Below are 16907 nucleotides of genomic sequence, written 5' to 3'. Positions count from 1 at the left end.
CATTTACACTTGGTAACGATGATAATCCGATAAGAAAAAAGCCTCATCCCTATAACTTCGGGCCATGTTCAGCTTACACTAACAGAAAAAAACAAAGCACTTCTGTTTTTAATGACATTTTATGTGTTTCTGTTCTATTTTTAATTTACAGTTTAATGAGTCTTTGGAGCTGGTTGTGTTGCTTTGGGGTTGGGGACAATGAGGACAGCAGGAAGAAGCATGTTACCGAGTCACTCCGTCGATTATTTTCTCTTTTTGCGGGGATCACTTTTTGGTTACGGGTGACGGTCACCGTTACGTCGCCCCATTGCCCCCTGACAGCACCACTATGCTCCCATTTCCTCTCGTTTTCGTTTAGGAAATTGACCTTGGCTGGTTCTCCGTCTGATGTTATATTTTATACACTTAGGGGGCGGTGACGTCAGGCGGGTTTCGGGTTCGGGTTCGGGTTTCGGGGTCGGCGACGGGCGCAGCCGAGCGCAAAGGCGGACTGACAGTCGGGCGGGTTTATTCTCCCCGGCGCGGACGCCTGTGCGCACTTCGGGAGCGGCTTCCGAGGGGATCTGCAGAGCTCTGATGCCTGGCAGCTGGGTAGTCGACTCACGCACGCCGCTGTCCTCCAGTTCACCCAAGACTGTCATCGTAAGTAAGCCTGCGGTAAATATATGGAAGTGTCTGTGGGTTTTGTTAATTATAATTTATTGGAAATGTCGTAACCGATTAGTACTTTATACATATGTTTCATTTGCGCTTGTATTTAAGGGGTTTATCTGATTGAAACGTACATCTCCAAGCCAGATCACGTTGTGGAGAGCAGATAAACTCCTCTTGCATTTAAAATGTAAGATTCCAATTAAGGGATCGGGCATCTGTTATCGTTACTGTATAATCAATCGTTTAATTAAGAAACGGCTATTTTGTCTACTTATATAAATACTCATTTCATCACTGTCTTTAACATGAAATACTGTTTTCCACGTGCGTCCGAGCGCCTTTTCACTGCTTGAAACGGGATGCATGGACTCGATGAACGACATTCTGTAGCTTTTGTCAAACTGAAACTTACGCGGAAAATATGCCGCGGGAGCCGAATAGTTAATAGTTTGTTAGTTTATATATGATTCTCTGCTTGCTTCTGGTTATACGCTTTGGCGTGTTGCACATGCTGTAGTCCTACAGTGATTGCGTGTTTCACTGCGTTAAAGGAGGTTTGTCGCTGTGATTTACGGGTAGTTTGAAGTTCAATGAAGTTCATTGCTGAAATCACTTCTATCCGAGTTGTAACCGTTCCGTTTGAGTAGTTATCATGTATCGGCTGTTTTATCTCCGCGTTGTTACGCACGCCCGAGAATGTCCTGCTTCACAGTAATATTTGGAATTTTTCTTCATGCTAGTTAATGCTAATAAGTTGACTAGAGCACGTGGGCCAGCGTCTAGCGTTCATTCCATTTCCCCTCCTAATTATGACTGTGAGAGTAGGGGAGGCGGTAATTAAACTGGGGCATCGCCTCCTTTTCACCCTGTGGTAATTGCAGTTAAACGCCGCCTTGCCGCTGACTGGTTTGGATGCGCAGGGTATTGCTGGGAATAGCTCTCAGCGGACCGCTGGTGTTTCTCTCTCTGCTTGGCTTGACGTGTGATCGGTAGGGGGCGCCACCGATCTCACTTTACTCGAATTCTTTCCATCCATCTAAATCCCGGGGCGCAGACCATAAAAATCCGCCTCCTTCATTTTCACCCTCAGTGTGTGGTTTTCCATTTTTGGCTCCGATGGCCTTTGTGGAAACCAGTAAATTAGGGAGTGGTCTGCTCCGAATGGTCAGTCTTTATTTAGTTCACTTATTTTTTCCTGTTTGGTTGATGCTTATGTTCTGAAATAATTTCAGCATTTTTGGTGTAGTGTGTCTGCTTTTGTATTTTAATATGGGCTGTTTGGTGCTAGTCCAAAACCTTGTTCCATTTGGCAATTATAGGTTCAAGCAGAGTCAATAAAACCGTAATGCCGGTTTGTACCAGACTTGCTGGGCACAGGCCAGTATGGGTTATGTTCTCTGCTGTGTTTAGGCAAGTCAAGTTAGGCTGCTGGATAAAGCAGTGCTTTATTTTCTGTGTGTGTGTTTGTGGCTGGGTGCAGTGCCTGTCTGTCTTGCTGTGTTGGACTGTGTGCTTCGTTGTCGGTGTGTCAGTGCCTGTCTGTGTGTTATTGTGTGTTTCTTTGTGTGTGTGTGTGTGTGTGTGTGTGTGTGTGTGTGTGTGTGTATCCACACACTTGCCCAGGGGACCTGATTAGTGGTGTGTGGAGCCCAAGCTGCCATTAGACCACTGCCTGACATGCACCTGACTCCTGGCTCTGCAGTACAGACTGAGCACCGGTGTTGAGTGCATTCTCCGTGTGTATCAGGGCCGCGCCGCTGGCTCCCAGTAGCTCTGCAGTACAGACTGAGCACTGGTGTTGAGTGCATTCTCCGTGAGTATCAGGGCCGCGCCGCTGGCTCCCAGTAGCTCTGCAGTACAGACTGAGCACCGGTGTTGAGTGCATTCTCCGTGAGTATCAGGGCCGCGCCGCTGGCTCCCAGTAGCTCTGCAGTACAGACTGAGCACCGGTGTTGAGTGCATTCTCCGTGAGTATCAGGGCTGCGCCGCTGACTCCCAGTAGCTCTGCAGTACAGACTGAGCACCGGTGTTGAGTGCATTCTCCGTGTGTATCAGGGCCATGCCTCTGGCTCCCAGTGCTGGCAGCTGGTCCACAGTGGCCTGTCAGTGCTGTGGGTTTGACCTGGCTTCGCTGCTCCAGCCCAGTGCTGCCGCTGACCCGGTCAGGACCAACAGACACTGACCAGAACAGCTCACTCTACGTGTTGGTGGAGGGGAGGGGGGGGGGGGGGGGGGTTGCTTTTTTTCCTTCTATTATTAACGCTTTTCTGCAGAACTGCTGCCTGCTATCACTCTGTTTATTTGGAAGAGAAGGCGAAGCAAAAGCAATGTAAATAATCCTGGTTTGACTGGGGGCAAACGGATAACAGGACCCCCCCCCCGCGAAACGCCATGGCTGCGTGCCATGCCAGCAGTGAGTGAAATCCCTACCCCAATTATTTATTTATTTCTCTTCACGGGGTTTGTGGAGTGGGGAAATGTAACTGCTGTAATTTAATCTGCCCGAGGGGATGGGGGGAGGAACTGTACTAATTCATGGTGTGTGTCTCGTCAGGTTAAGTCAGAGCAACGTCCGGTAGCCATGGAGGTGGGGGGTGTCTCTTTGTGGGATAAAATCAGGGAGCTGCAAGCTTTTGATCTTCCCACTGACAATGGAACCACCCCTCTGTAGAGAACATGCCCTGTGCGGCGCTGAGCGGGGGGGCGAGGTCTGGGGCCACTTAGCAAAGACTCTGCGGCTGAGTGTGTGAAGCTGCATTCGTCTGTCCCAGATGACTCTGTGTGAAGCTGCTTTCGTCTGTCCCAGATGACTCTGTGTGAAGCTGCTTTCGTCTGTCCCAGATGACTCTGTGTGAAGCTGCATTCGTCTGTCCCAGATGACTCTGTGTGAAGCTGCATTCGTCTGTCCCAGATGACTCTGTGTGAAGCTGCTTTCGTCTGTCCCAGATGACTCTGTGTGAAGCTGCTTTCGTCTGTCCCAGATGACTCTGTGTGAAGCTGCTTTCGTCTGTCCCAGATGACTCTGTGTGAAGCTGCTTTTGTTGCTTTTTTTCATCTCAAGGTAAAACAAATGGCAGCATCTGATTATCTTAATGAAGCATTTTCCTGATTTTTTTTTTTTTTTTTTTTTTTTTTGCCCAGCCAGATGGCTTCTGTTAACAGGGAATACCGTCAGCGGGAGCTGATATGCCATCTCCGGGGAGGGGGGGGATGCGTGTTCCCCCTTCCTGTACGCCGCCATGCCTGTCCCCTGGTCTATGTGACAGCGTGTGTCCCATGTCCCTGGGTCCCTGTTATGTGAATTATTATTGAACTTTTTCTTTAAATTTTTTTGCGCTTAATTCCTTGTGCTCTTATTAATGCCCTTTGTTACTGCTCCAGTGCTCCAGTCATCGTTTATCACTTCTGCTGCTGGGTACTAGCATCACAGAAGCAGAATATTTGTGCCCCCCCCTCCCCCGTCCTTTTGCCAAGCAATGGCTGGGGCCTCAGGGTCACCATCGCCTCGGCAGCTTCGGCAATGTTTGGTCTCTCCTCTGGGGGGGGGCGACACAAAACTTGCGTTCAGCTGTGCTTCGTCTAGACAAAGATTCAGTAATGAAACTAGGGGCTCCATAGCACAGGAGCATAAGCAGTTCTGTGGCTTTCTGGGGCCGTAAGATTGCAGAAGAGAGGGAATTAATGATGCTTTTGGAGAAAGCGATGTTTGGATGTTCCCGCTAAAGGCCATTCTGCTCGTAGTACCCTGGCCAACTGTTAGCCTGACAGAATCTTAAACAGCTTCTGGATCTGCTGGCGGGAGTCGTTTTGCTTGCTTGTTTGTTCGGCTTTGTAAATTCATTCGTGTTTGTTTGCTAAAAATAAAAAAGGATGAATAATCTGGCAGCAGCTATTCAAAGTGCTCTGGAAAAAATCTGCAATCACTCATGAATTTTTCCAGTTATAGATGCACTCTCTAACCTTCGTGAAATATGAGTAATTATTTTGGTTTGCTTGCTCTCTTTATGACAGAATGTCACGCCGGATTGCAATTGGCATCTCTGTTGTGAGCCCTGGAAAGAGAATAAGATCTTCATATGCTGCTGCCTTTAGTTGTGCCATGGTCCCGTTCCTTGTTTTGATAGGACAGAGGTGTGTCTGCCCCCTACTTACCAACAAAAATACCAGGTCAATGACTAATCCCTGTGACAGCACCAGCAGATATCGCCCTTATCTGATCCTAAAAACTACGTTTGATTTGTTTTTGTCTTTTATCTTTCTCCTTGGCCTCCTTGGACTGGAGACGACCTTGACTGCTGTCTGAAATGCAGACTTGGTTGTACACCATCCATCTAAGCTCTTATTGCGGACGGGGTCTGGAGCCTGTCCCAGGCAGTGCAGGGTACTAGGTTGGGCTAAACCCTAGATGAGATGCCAGTGAGAGGAACCCGGACTCCATGCAAGAAGCTTTGGAATGGAGGAACTCGGCCTGGAGACTAGGCAGCTTTCCTGCTTACGTGCCTTGTTCCAGTTTAACAGTACTTACAGTCTTGATGGCAATTAACTGGTTCTTTTCTAGGCTTTATTTTATTTTCATTGCCATCTCTTTGTACTTTGTACTGTCCTTACCCTCTTCATACAGCAGAGTGTTGCGCTGCCTAGGTCTCCTTGACCCCTCTGCTGTTACCAAGAGGAGAAAATTGTCTCACCAGTTTTTGAGGAGAGAAGCCTGTAACCAAGACCCTAGTTCAGGACTCGGTGCAGGAGCTTCAAACTCCAGATTATAATGCACAGCAATCTAATATAGTTAATCATTTGTTTATTAATCCCTAAGTTTTTATAGGATTGAATTGAAAATGCTTAAAAGGATTTACAGTATTCATGTATGTTAAATCCCCTCCATTTGTTTTATATTTAATGTCCATGTAGGTGTGGACTGGCCATTGAAGTCTTTTGCCGGCCGGTCTCTTTCCAAATCCCCGGCACAATATAGCTCCGCATGAAGGCCGGTTCGCTGTGTTCCCGTCATCTTGCTCGATGTCATGCATCTTCACACTGAACACCGGCGCAAAGAAGACCCCTTTCAGTAGGGCTCTGGTTGTCTCAACCGCCAAGTGGGCTTCCTACCCTGAAAACCTGCTAAAGGCATCACCAGACAGCATCCACATAGCTGGCCCTCACAGCTGCGGCGTCTGCAGTCTGGACGTCTGCTGAGCGCAGTTTGATCAGCCTTGATACTGGAATTCATATAGGAGTGTTGTTGAGTTCCCATGCACTGCCTGGTTTTCCATTTATTCAGCCATAGCTGTTTTCATTCTAGGAGCACTAAGACGTAGTCCTGAGCCGGGGAGAGGAGTTGGCATCACTGTTCTTTTGGACCCCAATAGAAAGTGATTTCTTTGACATGATGAGGAGGACACTGGTAGAGCAGAAGAGGTGGTGGCAGGTTAGGCTCATGTCATCCAGCAGGGGTCGCTCTTTTCAGCCTTTTCTTTGACCCGTGTGTGAGTTGAACACTGGAAAGGCACATATATCGCTGTCTCGTGTTTAGCTGGGAGCTCCTCCAGTCATTTTTCTTCTTTCGCTTCTTTGATTTGTTCTTTTGGTCGCCCTTATCCACATAGATGCGTCGCCTTTAGCCATGGTGGCTAAGTATTTATTGTGGGAGCCGGGAGTGTGTAGTAGGAGGGGCAATGTGTAGTAGGAGGGGCAATGTGTAGTAGGAGGGGCAATGTGTAGTAGGAGGGGCAATGTGTAGTAGGAGGGGTTTATAAAGAAGGTTAGGGAAGATATCATTGATATTTTAGGGTAGGTATCATTTGGATATTTTATTGTGCATGTCCAGTTTTGATTACTAACTTTTGAGTGTCACAAAAAGCATCTTATCAATACTTTAGCCGTAATACTAATCTGTTGACCAAATTATGGGCGTAAATACGCATTCGAATAGCACTGAAACACTCTTCCGCCTGACATCTGAAGTCCTGGTGATTTATTGCGCATGTGCGAAATAATATCTAGATGATATCACCCAGCCCTAGGTTAATGTGCTGTTATAAACCCCTCCCACATTGCCCCCCCACTCGATATTTGGCTCCTGGCTACAGAGATGTGCATCTCACTGAAGCCAGTGATGCTAAGGTGTCTCTCACCTTTGCTTTTCATCGCTCTGCTGTTTGTGTAGCAAACAGCCTTTGGTTTGACTCAAATTTCGCTTTGATCATGTGGCGGTTTTTCATTCATAATCTTCAGCGTGTATGTAGGCATGCTTTGGGAGCGTCAAATCTTTCTGTGGTTTCGAAACAGTCCCCAATTGCAAAGACTCTGCGAGTCTTCAGCCAAGGACGGCTGCGTGTCTCAGTAAATGGGGGTGCGGAATGCTCTTCGATTTCACACACTTAGCCTGAGCTGTTTCATTAAGCACCTCGGCAGAGGGGCATTGGGCTCCTGTCAGCCCCTGAGAAAGACGGACGATTCTGCCCCGTCTGATCCCCGCTGCCTGAGATTCCCCCCGCGGCCATGACTCATTAGACTCCAAAGCCACTTGAAAGGCGTTTAATTAAAACTAATAAATATCAGTTTATTCAGGAAGGAGTGTGTTTTTTTATAGGTTTGTGGGAGGTGGGGGGTGCGCTGTGAGTGGTGGCAGGGGGGCTTTGCACATTGTGCTTCCCTGTAGGTACTCTGTGTTCTGGGTATGGGGGGGCATCTCAGCATCGCCCTGGAGGATTAGATATGAACGCAGAGCTCTGTGGCGTTCAGGTTTCCATAAGGGGGACCGCAAACAGGGCGTCTGCCTGACGCGGACGTGTTGCTGGGGCGCCATGAGCATGTTATAGGGCGTCTTCAGGACTGTCTTGTATCAAGCTGTTTGTAGGGCTGAATACCGAATGCTGCTGCTGCTTATCGCCCCCTGTCTGTCCACCAAACTGTACTACTTCAGTGGCATCAGATTTATGACTATTATCAAAGCTTCTTAAATCCATCCATCCATCCATTTTCCAAACCGCTTATCCTACTGGGTCGCGGGGGGTCTGGAGCCTATCCCGTAAGCAATGGGCACGAGGCAGGGAACAACCCAGGATGGGGGGCCAGCCCATCGCAGGGCACACTCACACACCATTCACTCACACATGCACTCCTACGGGCAATTTAGCAACTCCAATTAGCCTCAGCGTGTCTTTGGACTGTGGAGGGAAACTGGAGTACCCGGAGGAAACCCCACGACGACATGGGGAGAACATGCAAACTCCACACACATGTGACCCAGGCGGAGACTCGAACCCGGGTCCCAGAGGTGTGAGGCAACAGTGCTAACCACTGCACCACCATGCCGCCCGACCAATTGAAATAAACTGTAATAATCAATAAAACATGTGTCTATGGAGCTAAATATACAGTTAGAATGCAGTAAAAATACCACGATGCAAATTTTTGGTCATACCGCCTAGCTGTAATCAAAAATAATTTTAATTATTTGAAATTAACAAATTTTATTTTTGTATAGCACATTATCACAGCATTACATTGTCTCAAAACGGTTTAGAGCATCCCCACCCAAAGCCCCCAGTGAGTAAGCCAGAGACGACAGTGGCAAGGAAAAACTCCCAAGAAGGAAGAAACCTTGGGAGGGACCAGACTCAAAAGGGGAGCCCATCCTCCAGGGGGCGGCAGAGGAAGCCCTAACCCTAACCGGACCCAAAGGGGGAGCCCATCCTCCAGGGGGCAGCAGAGGAAGCCCTAACCCTAACCGGACCCAAAGGGGGAGTCCATCCTCCAGGGGGCGGCAGAGGAAGCCCTAACTCTAACCGGACCCAAAGGGGGAGCCCATCCTCCAGGGGGCAGCAGAGAAGCCCTAACCCTAACCAGACTCAAAGGGGGAGCCCATCCTCCAGGGGGCAGCAGAGGAAGCCCTAACCCTAACCAGACCCAAAGGGGGAGCCCATCCTCCAGGGGGCAGCAGAGGAAGCCCTAACCCTAACCAGACCCAAAGGGGGAGCCCATCCTCCAGGGGGCAGCAGAGGAAGCCCTAACCCTAACCAGACCCAAAGGGGGAGCCCATCCTCCAGGGGGCAGCAGAGGAAGCCCTAACCCTAACCAGACCCAAAGGGGGAGCCCATCCTCCAGGGGGCAGCAGAGGAAGCCCTAACCCTAACCGGACCCAAAGGGGGAGCCCATCCTCCAGGGGGCAGCAGAGGAAGCCCTAACCCTAACCGGACCCAAAGGGGGAGCCCATCCTCCAGGGGGCGGCAGAGGAAGCCCTAACCCTAACCAGACCCAAAGGGGGAGCCCATCCTCCAGGGGGCAGCAGAGGAAGCCCTAACCCTAACCAGACCCAAAGGGGGAGCCCATCCTCCAGGGGGCAGCAGAGGAAGCCCTAACCCTAACCAGACCCAAAGGGGGAGCCCGTCCTCCAGGGGGGGGCAGAGAAGCCCTAACCCTAACCAGACCCAAAGGGGGAGCCCGTCCTCCAGGGGGCAGCAGAGAAGCCCTAACTCTAACCAGACCCAAAGGAGGAGCCCATCCTCCAGGGGGCAGCAGAGAAGCCCTAACCCTAACCAGACCCAAAGGGGGAGCCCGTCCTCCAGGGGGCAGCAGAGGAAGCCCTAACTCTAACCAGACCCAAAGGAGGAGCCCATCCTCCAGGGGGCAGCAGAGGAAGCCCTAACCCTAACCAGACCCAAAGGGGGAGCCCGTCCTCCAGGGGGCAGCAGAGGAAGCCCTAACCCTAACCGGACCCAAAGGGGAGCCCATCCTCCAGGGGGCAGCAGAGGGAGCCCTAACCCTAACCAGACCCAAAGGGGGAGCCCATCCTCCAGGGGGCAGCAGAGAAGCCCTAACCCTAACCAGACCCAAAGGGGGAGCCCATCCTCCTGGGGGCAGCAGAGGAAGCCCTAACCCTAACCAGACTCAAAGGGGGAGCCCGTCCTCCAGAGGGCAGCAGGGAGAGTCAAATACAAGAGAAAGTGAAACATAAAAAGTGTGATTTATAACTTGCAAACAAATTGTATATTTATGTAAACTACCGAAGTCTCCTTAATTCTACGTTGTTTGTAAATTGTGTATTTTAACATAACACTATACTATCTGTAAGTTCTACGAAGGCTTCGGGAAACTCTGCTACTCTGCCCTGCTCTGTTACTTTTCTGATAATTGATCCTTTTGCTTACAGTTGCCCTGCCTCTTCCTCACTGAACAGGGTTTAGCCCTCACTGCCGGCTTTCTGGTTACGCTGCCTGCTCTCTCGTTTGCGCTGCCTGGCTTTTTGCTCTTGCATGGGTGGGTTTTTTCAGGGGTTCTTTCCCATTGGTTAATGCGTTTGAGTGACAGCTCAGTGTCCCATATGCTGTCAGGTACAGCAAGTGTATCAGTGGAGGTTGAGCGAGGCGTCACCCAATGGAGTTGTCCCGTTGGCATTCAGTGGCATTTTGACTGTCACCATCATTTCTCTCTACTGTAGTCCGAGACATATGGGGGGGGGGGCAGCTTTACATTGGTCTGTTACCATCCTACTTAGGTCCCACGAATCTGTTTCAGTGAGTTTTATTCTCTCTCGAATAATTATTTTTGTTTGGTAGAAGTTTTGTTAAATAATATAGGCAGAAATCTGTTTCCGTAGCACTTGTGATCGATCCCTTTGTTGGTGACCCTCCCCACGTGGGCGATCAGAGGTGCGAGTCGTATGTATGATAACGCAGCGGCTCAGGCTGTGGTGGTTTATATACAGCTCACTCTTGAGTTTCATCTTCCCAGTGAGAGCTCAGGCAGGCAGCAGCAGGAGTCAGGCTGCATTTTAAGGGGTGTGAACTGACACATCTGCCACCTGACCCCAGTGACGTCCTGAGGTGGGGGGGGCGGGGGGGGTGAATGGGCCGTCGCACGGGGACCACGATGGACAGCGTGAAATGCCCTGGTCCTTAGGCTGCCTGTCGCCGTAATCTGTAAGTCACATGAATCTTACCCTGGTATTAAAGTGTAATAACTCAGTGGCTTTCTAATAAGGGAAAAATATAACTTGGAAAATTCCATGGTTTTCGTTTCTCTGGCTGCCTATTTTTGTGTTTTTATTTATTTAATTGAAAGCTTGCAGGCACCATTACCCCACGGGTGACCTCAACGATGCAAAGCCACTTTCAGTGGCTCCTTGGAATCCGAGCCCCAACACACACGTGTTACCACGGAAACCCTGTCTCGCCCGACACCTCTGGTTCGGACAAGGGAGGGGCTCAGCAGACCGGCAGGGGCCTTTGCAGAGCTGGCTGCCGTCGCTGACTGTTAAGCTCTCCGCGTCACTGAGTCATTCGGCATTCGATTCGCACCGTAATTCCAGGCTTGGTCTCCCGCAGCGTCTTAAAAGTGGAAACGTGTGACGTGTCATTTGTGATCTGCCAACAGAAGCCATAAATTCTGCACTTGACGCCAAAACAAGACCTTGGGATTGTGACACCTTAAAAATGAATAAATACACAATGTATACTGAACAGTGAGGCCTGGCTGGTGTCACTTTTGAAGGATATAAAGGTTTAACTGTGCCTTACTCTGGCCCCCACCCCTTAGAGAGTTTTTTTGGATCCTTTTGGGTTTCCATCAGGCTGCGGGAAAGTGCATCTTGTTGCTTGTTTGTTTTTAATATGCTGCTCCATCGTGTCCTCGCTCAGAACACATCATTGTTTCATTTGGTCTTTCCTGCAATTGCCAGAAATTGCAATTGCAAAACACTGAAGCTCATGTATTTATGGATTGGCTCACTTTCAGTTAACATGACGATACTGGTGTTGATGTTTAAGGGTAAAATGAAGGTAACGGGCTTAGTTAAGAGGACATATAAAGGCCAACCTCCAAAGGCACATATCTTACTGCTTTTAACCAGCTTGGACTGTGTGCTCTGTTTTCCAGGAATACAAAAATAAATGAGAGATGTATTACAGGGGCCCTTCCCAGGGGCGCAGTAGGGGCACGGATACCCTGGCAGATTCAGGGGGCCCAGCACTTTACAGGGGCCCTACACATGGGCGCAGTAGGGGCACGGATACCCCGGCAGATTCAGGGGGCCCAGCACTTTACAGGGGCCCTACCCAGGGGTGCGGTAGGGGCACGGATACCCCGGCAGATTCAGGGGGCCCAGCACTTTACAGGGGCCCTACACAGGGGTGCAGTAGGGGCACAGATACCCCGGCAGATTCAGGGGGCCCAGCACTTTACAGGGGCCCTACCCAGGGGCGCAGTAGGGGCACGGATACCCTGGCAGATTCAGGGGGTCCAGCACTTTACAGGGGCCCTACACAGGGGTGCAGTAGGGGCACAGATACCCCGGCAGATTCAGGGGGCCCAGCACTTTACAGGGGCCCTACCCAGGGGCGCAGTAGGGGCACGGATACCCTGGCAGATTCAGGGGGTCCAGCACTTTACAGGGGCCCTACACAGGGGTGCAGTAGGGGCACGGATACCCTGGCAGATTCAGGGGGTCCAGCACTTTACAGGGGCCCTACCCAGGGGCGCAGTAGGGGCACGGATACCCTGGCAGATTCAGGGGGTCCAGCACTTTACAGGGGCCCTACCCAGGGGCGCAGTAGGGGCACGGATACCCTGGCAGATTCAGGGGACCCAGCACTTTACAGGGGCCCTACCCAGGGGCGCAGTAGGGGCACGGATACCCTGGCAGATTCAGGGGGTCCAGCACTTAATTGTACAGTTCTCCAACTTTAATCTGGACCACGATCCGGTTTCATGTAAGCCAATTTTCCAGGTAATGGTACCTGGATTTATTTGAAAAGTTATCCTGCAGTACCTATTTTCAAGGTTTTTTTCTGTTTCTACACCCAAATGCTGCACATGCCTGCGGCATTTCTCCAAGTGTCTGCTATCTGTGACTGCAGTATGGTGCCAGCGCAGACGCAGGTCCAGTCGCAAACATGGTATATCGCAGACGCACGTCCAATATTATCAAAATAACATGGTATCTACCTGTTTATATCTAAGATCAAAACTGTGGAAGAGGCATAGATGGAAGTGGTGGAGAGATGATCTGGTCATATTTCAAAACAAAACACCCTACTGATTCAAAGTCAATAAAATGGAAATATAATGATTAAAAGGTTTTTATTATTCTTGTGCGGCCCACTACCAAATGATCTGCCACACGGTGACTGAGGACCACTGCTTAAGGACCCTGAATACAAAAAATAATGTATACGCCAGTTTGGGGCCCCCAAGGTCACATTTAACCAGAGTACCCAGAATTTCTCATTACGCACCTGGCAGTAGAAATAGCATTAGCAGCAGTGTAATGGAAGCAGCACCAGTTGTAGCAGCCATAGCATTAGCAGTAGTGTAGCAGTGTCAGCACCAGTTTAATTAGCAGCAGTGTAGCTATAGCATTAGCGGCTGTATAGCTGTAGCCATAGCACTAGTGTAGCAGTATCAGCACTAGTAGCATTAGCGGCAGCGCACTAGTAGCATTAGCGGCAGCGCACTAGTAGCGTTAGCGGCAGCGCACTAGTAGCGTTAGCGGCAGCGCACTAGTAGCGTTAGCGGCAGCGCAGCAGTAGCGTTGCAGTAGCGGCAGCGTCACAGTAGCGTTAGCGGCAGCGTCGCAGTAGCGGCAGCGCAGCAGTAGCGTTAGCGGCAGCGTCGCAGTAGCGGCAGCGTCGCAGTAGCGGCAGCGCAGCAGTAGCGTTAGCGGCAGCGCAGCAGTAGCGGCAGCGCAGCAGTAGCGGCAGCGTAGCAGTAGCGTTAGCGGCAGCGTAGCAGTAGCGTTAGCGGCAGCGTCGCAGTAGCGGCAGCGTCGCAGTAGCGGCAGCGTAGCAGTAGCATTAGCGGCAGCAACGTTAGCGGCAGCGTAGCAGTAGCGTTAGCGGCAGTGTCACTCGGCCCCCAGGTGAAGCTGTAGGTGGTGAACGTGATTAATTACAGAGTGCTTCTTGAAGCTTTCTCTTTTGCAGCAGAAGACCACCCGGTGTGGCAGCAGTGAAGCGTCTTCGCACAGGGGGCTATGGGCCCAGGCTAAGGAGGCTGTAATTACTGCTAATCTCGCTAATCGTGCTGGGCGGCTATTCTCTCAGACAGCCTGCCCTCTGCTGACCGAAGAAGGAACACATTGTTATGGTGATTATTCATAATAATAGTAAGAATAATCAGTGAATAGAAATGTGGGGAGGAGGGAAGCGATGAGTCACTTCTGGCCCTCTGCTTGGCACCTGCACAAACCGGCCACCGTCTGCATCCTAAGAGGCCCACATGATGCCGATAAAAAGTAAAGCTGGAAAAAAGCATCATGCGGTCCTTTTGATCCTCTGCTGTAATGAAAATGGCGTGATGGCCGACCGGCCGATGGTGAGTCCTGGAGGCTCTGAAGCACCCGGTTTTGCGTTGGAGTGGCCCCTGTCCCCCGGCCCCTGTCCCCTGTCCCCCGGCCCCTGCTTTCTACACACAGAGATGAGAGGGTTGCTCCTCGTCAGGCTGCCTCTGGTCACATCGCTCCCTGCCGTTTCTTTCAGCTGGACTTCCTTCACCCAGGTCCATGTTCTCCTCAGGGGAGTCTGTGCCGGCTCGCTGCAGCTCGGGAGACGTGCGCCCTGTGTTCTAGGAATGCTGCAAGTGACTCAGTTTTACCTTATCTTTCTTGTTTCTTGGGTTATTTTTTCTGGCACTGTTGAGTTGGTGGAGGACATGAAATTACTTCTGAATGGAGCATCGAGATGGCAGCCTGGTAAGGAGTCCACATTCCGCTCTGCTTTCTGGAAAAATCCATAATGGCAGCTCTGTGGTCTTTCCATCCTCGGTTGGTTTTGATTTTCACATGAATCGGTAATTACATGCTTCATATTGCAGTGGCAAGAACATGCCCTCTTCAGGGAACCCGAGGGTGCTTTTCCACTGCACCGGTGCTGTACTGTTGGTGCTAAAAGTTCGGTAGTTTTCATTTTCCTTCGACTCCTGGTCAGGTTTTAGTACCAAAATATCAATACCAAAAGTTCCGAACCAGCTGGGGTAATTTTTTTGGTACTTCGGTTCTTTGGGGCAGACTAGCAAATGTTTTTGTTTTAATGTCGATTTGATTATACAGATAACCTTCCTTACTGACGCAAAGTGCACCCCCCATCCCTGAAACAGCACAGTCACGAACTCTTAGAAAACAACGATAAACTTAGTTTACAGCAATGACAATAATGGATGTGTGGACAAATGAAGAGAGCCCAGGACCAAAGGCAGCATGTGTTCCCAGGGAGCTCATCACGCCGCTGTGGTAAGAGCCGGGCTCTGTGATGACCTCGCGTCACACGCCGCTGTGATGACCTCGCGTCACACGCCGCTGTGATGACCTCGCGTCACACGCCGCTGTGATGACCTCGCGTCACACGCCGCTGTGATGACCTCGCGTCACACGCCGCTGTGATGACCTCGCGTCACACGCCGCTGTGATGACCTCGCGTCACACGCCGCTGTGATGACCTCGCGTCACACGCCGCCCAGTCCCTCCCTCCTCACCTTCGGCGTGACATTCGTTTCCTCGCCCCGTTAGAGGGAGTTCTCAGACCCAGCCAGGAAGTGCCGTTGGGGTGTGGGTTGTGTTAATGGCTGCTTCCCAGTGAGACGGCTCTGGTTGTAAGTCCACTCTGGCCCCCAGCTTGGACCCCGGAGCATGTGCAGCCCTGCCTCTGACAGTCACTCTCTGTGGGTTTGCGTCCCGGCAGACGGGACACTCTCCAGCCTGGGTCTCTCTTCCTGCGTCTTGTGGGCTGTTTGACAGCCCGATTTGCTCTTGGCTGGCAGGCTGGCGGATTAGGACGTTCACCTATGCCCCTATATGCTTGTAATTGTTATTGTTTATGCATTATCATTTAATGGTGCTTGTTTATAATGAACCATAGCAGCACTGACAGCTTTTGTTAAGGCAGTGATGCCACCTTTGGCAATGGGCGGGGTCCCGGGACGGCCCAGCGGTATATGCACCCCCCCCCCCCCTCCCTCTCTGAGCGCGGTGCGGCTGTCCGAGCGTGACCCCGGCCGCGAGCCAAAGCCGCCTGGTGCCTCATGTCTGCCCGATGACCGCCGGAGCGCCGCTCTGCCTGCGGTAATTACAGACTCAGCCTGGGCTCAGACCTCCTTCCAGGGGCTGAAAGAAAACCCTCGCTTGGCCCCTTCCGCTCTCCTCTAGGCCCAGCCCGTTTAGACACTTTTTTGGGGTCTCCTGCTGGGGTGGGGCAGGTAGACATCAATCCACGGCTTCTTTAATCAGTTCGCTATCAGCTATGAAAGCAGTGCAAACCCCATGCTTTCATCTGCTGTACTTTTTAATGGGCTGGCTGCTTTCTCATTACTGCCCTCCCAGAGTTTGGTCTGGTTCGATCGAGTAGAGCAATGCCTTCCCCTGCCCTGCTGCAGTGAGACACGCGAGTCTGTTCTCCCTCGCTGGCAGCCGGTGGAAACCGCCCGCGGACCTCACAAAGCTGCTGACACTCACGCTGGAGCTGTTTTTGTATCCTGACATGAAGAAGCCTTAATCGAGGCGAGGTTGGGGGGGGGGGGGGGTCTCCAGTGCTCTTGTGGCCAGAGCGTTGCTTCCCGTAGCAGCGAGCAGGTTTGCTTTAAACTGGGACAGATTGGACGATGATGTGAGTGTTCCGAGCAGGTCAGAGATGCTGAAGTTCAGCACCGCGCGCTGCTCCAGGTTGGTGGGCAGAGGGCAGGGGGCGCCGAGCTGTGCTGTGCTGTGTTGAGCTGTGCTGTGCTGTGCTGTGCTGTGTTGAGCTGTGCTGTGCTGTGCTGTGTTGAGCTGTGCTGTGCTGTGCCGATCAGCTGCCGCTGCTTTCTGTCTCTCTCTGCGTCCTCCTGTCCACTGGAGAACCTGATGTCATGCTTGTTTTGCATCGTTTTTCAGATTTATTCCAGCATTGACAGATTTCACGCTTCTTAATTTTTTTTTATGTCTCTCTGTGTGTGTGTGTGTGTGTGTGTGTGTGTGTGTGTGTGTGTGTGTGTGTGTGTGTGTGTGTGTGTGTGTGTGTGTGTGTGTGTGTGGGCTGGACCACAAATTCCTGCTTCTTTGCCCTTGTTTGTTTGTGGTTCTGGGAGCTGATGCCTTTCCTGGGCAGTCTAATAGAAGCCTGCTGTTTCTGTTCTTGCGCGTTTGCTTTTTCCAATGTACCTGGAGAGACAAATCTGCCTGATATCACAACGTTACTGAAAGTCCCAAGGTGTATAGAGCCAGCCGCTCCTGTCCCCGTCGGTGGGTGTGGCCTCCGCTAAAGGGGAGGCGGGACAGTCCCTATCAG

General features: G+C 51.2%; 1 long non-coding RNA gene and 1 pseudogene across 1 annotated transcript; both read left to right on the top strand.

Moving 5' to 3' along the window:
- Positions 1-16907, top strand: part of LOC125745783 (pleckstrin homology domain-containing family A member 5-like) — a 121168-nt pseudogene that overhangs the window by 55272 nt on the left and 48989 nt on the right.
- On the top strand, positions 89-6112 carry LOC125746142 (uncharacterized). The gene is made up of 3 exons (XR_007398861.1): positions 89-642; positions 3601-3715; positions 3800-6112. It is a non-coding gene; the product is annotated as an uncharacterized LOC125746142 (long non-coding RNA).

This window comes from Brienomyrus brachyistius, chromosome 1, assembly GCF_023856365.1.
Source record: "Brienomyrus brachyistius isolate T26 chromosome 1, BBRACH_0.4, whole genome shotgun sequence".
Taxonomy (NCBI): Eukaryota; Metazoa; Chordata; class Actinopteri; order Osteoglossiformes; family Mormyridae; genus Brienomyrus; species Brienomyrus brachyistius.
This window is presented reverse-complemented; position numbering and strand designations above follow the sequence as displayed.